The sequence below is a fragment of the Athene cunicularia genome (genome assembly GCF_003259725.1).
Source record: "Athene cunicularia isolate RWA chromosome 1 unlocalized genomic scaffold, athCun1 chr1_part1, whole genome shotgun sequence".
In the NCBI taxonomy this organism is placed as follows: Eukaryota; Metazoa; Chordata; class Aves; order Strigiformes; family Strigidae; genus Athene; species Athene cunicularia.
In genome coordinates, this window is record NW_020799091.1 from 111,917,789 (window position 1) to 111,921,051 (window position 3,263).

Here is a 3,263-nt window from a genome sequence, read left to right on the forward strand (position 1 = left end):
GTAAATAACTACTCGATGATAGTCGGCAACATAGCCCCTTACATCCTCCTGCTAAGGCTGTAAATAGTACATGTCCGAGCACTGTATATCAAGCACAGAGGTAGGAAAAAATATTATCTTTGTGAAAGTCAGGTTTGATGCCCTCAATGCTAAATCTCATTACTCTTTCCAACAGGTTTATATTCGCTGGATTAATGAGAGTGACATGAATAGGATTTGGCCTCTAGTCTATGTGATCTGCCTTTTCTGGGCTCCCTGTGATGCTATTTGCCAATAGATCTCTGATTTCTTGGTTTTCTTGGTGAAATAAAAGAATAGAAGCATCTTCAGGGCTTTCCTTTCCTCACAAACTATCCAAATTATAACTGCAGCAGCATGTTCCCATTTTACCTTGATCCAAGATCAGTGAGAAGCTGGGTCTTCTGAGCTATTTCAAAAGACCAGCTATCTGATGTACTATTTCCAAAAGTGCTTTCAGTTTGAGCTGTTGCACAACACATTCAGTAACCACAGAATAACAAGAGTGCAACTCAAATCTAGTGCACTGCAAGGGTTCAGATGACTTAATGATAGATAATATCTCACAGTTCATGAATGTCTTGTTCTCTTAATTTTAGTTTAGCTCAAGCACATTCTTCTACAGATGTATACAGACAAATTATTTGGGGGAAAAAACACAACATGAATAAATACCAACACAACAGTGTCAGCCCTGGAAGATGGAAATGATGCATTTTTTCACTTCAGAGCAGAAAAATACAACTCCCAATGACTTCATAAGATTATCATTTTCAAACCTTATGATGAAAAGAACAAAAATTTTATTAACTGTCTTAGCCCACATTGCTGATGTTACTATTGTAGTAGTTAAAAAAAAATAAATCTCAAACCACACAAAACCACAGCAAAACTCTGCCATTAAATGGAAACAAACAAACAAACAAACAAACAAACCAAACCAAACCAAACCAAACAAACCACCAGGAACACCTTGCACTTACAAGCTCCACGATGCTAATGAAAAATAACACTTCTACAGGCAAAGCCACCTACAAGTGCAGATGAAGATTTGAATTTTAGTCCACTTTGGAAATTCATTTATGTTTCTTGAAGATGCCTAGCTTGATTCAAGCAGAAGGAACAGTTACTCTTACAAACCCTAACAAGAAGAACACCAGCAGCAAGATGCATGAGCTCCCAGTGGTGGATCTGGTTTCAGATAGACAGCTCCTATGGAAAAGCTTGCTTTGAAAAGAAACAGTGTTGATATCACCAAGGAACCACTAGTGTTCAGACACAAAGCAGTGAAATAATCTAGTCCACGCTGGGAGGGTTTGAGTCATAGCTCCTGGTGTCCCTCCTTGAAAGATCTGCTTTAAGCCCTTTTTCATTGGCAGCACTTGTTAATGATGGAGCCATAAATTAAACTAAACTATAAAAGCAATACGTTATGACAGGTACTGGAAGCAATGGCTGCAGCCTCTGTCATGTGGTAGGTCTACATAGCAGTGGTCTATATGATATATTGCAACTATCACTTAGAGAGTCACCCCCCTTGTGCCGAAACCAACAGGGTTTCAATGAGGCCCAGGAAAAGCAGTACATAACTCAGTGAAGAATTGTCTCTGAAAAGCCCTTGAGTATGGCTAAGTAATGATCTTGTTTACCTCATTTAGCCCCAAGTTCTCCAAGTAAGAGCTGGCCATGAAGAGTTCTTATGCTCTTCGATATCCAGCCGGGACAATGTGTCCTGTCTTTGTTTTCAGCCATCAGGCTTGTGTCAAACACACCCTGACAGCTGCAAGATTTTTTGGTGAAAACAATAATTCCACTTTTCCTTTCCATCTGCCTGCAGATGGTTTAAATCTGACCCATCAAAAGGAGAAGAAAAAACAAAAAGGGAAAAATAATATTCCAGCTGAGAAGAAATTATAATGATTGCCGATTTCATATAAAGAAAATAACAGGTTTGAGATTCGCAGAAGAGTCCTTGCAATGATGAATTAAACTGTGCATGGGAGAAATGGAGGTTTTACCAGTTGATTTGGGTTATCTATATTTCCTCTCAGACCTCTTCAAATCAGCAAACAGCCACATGAAAAATAATCATCGATGTCTGTCGTGGATGGCAAACACTTCTTTTCTAATGAGAACTTTTGTCAAGAAACACTGAAATGCAGTCCAAAATATTAGAAAGGAATAATTTCTGAAGGGACAGATTTGAAGCTTGAGGATCCTACTTCATTTCAGTGTTCCTCTAAGCTTCTCTATGTTTCAAACCACAAATAAAAAATTGATGCAATTCCCTGTTTCTTATCAACCCCCTGCATTGCAAACTTTGCAAGTGCACATTGTGAATGATGAATTTGTTTATGGAGAACATCAGCTATTGCAGGTAAATCACAAGCGAACTGGTTTCAGTGCTTGCTGTTCACATGTTTGATGAGAGCAGCACATGCTGCAAAGTATCATAAATACAAAGCAACAAAAATAAGTTACTTTCTGCCCAGAGATATAGGAGTGAATAATGAAATGGCATCTCTTGTTATGCCGGTCTCATCAGGACAACACACAGATATTGCAGCGAGGGGGAAAGTGAGAAGTTCAGTGCCCTGTTCTTGAGTTGTTTCTGTCTGTGGTTTTCTGCTTGGCTCACCCATGTCTGTGGCTCTCCACACAAGTAGGGTGTTCTGGTCTTTTAGTATCTACTTTCATACAAAAAGCAACAATTTCTCCATCAAGGAAAACAACAGAAAATTAACCAGGCCACATATGAGCCACAAACCAGTAATTTTATTTTCAAGTTTTAACAGTGGCCTCAAAGCCTTTACTGCATCATCCAGGCTGGTAGCAATTTCCAGTCACTGCAAGGGGAAACTAGTGGTAGAATACATGCCATCACTGGAAGATGTTCCTCAGCAAGAGCTGAGGAAACAAGAGTTAAGGAACCTGTAATTTCTTAAACTAGGAGAATACAGCATTAAGGCATTGTAAAATCCTATGGACTGCCAGAGTACACTGTCCCCTTGGTGCTCTTTTTGCATTAGGACACAGGTAAGGTGGGGATGAGGTTCCTAACAGCACTAGATCTCACAAAGATCCCCTCAAGCCTGTTCATACAGAAATGTCATTGACAGCATGGCAAAAGGCCACCTAGGCTAACTGGGAGCAAGAAGAATAAGCAGCAGCAGGTCTCTGTAGGATCCACTTAAGCTATTTCCCTTGCCAGAGTAAATGTGGCTTTTTTTTTTGGCTTTTTTTTT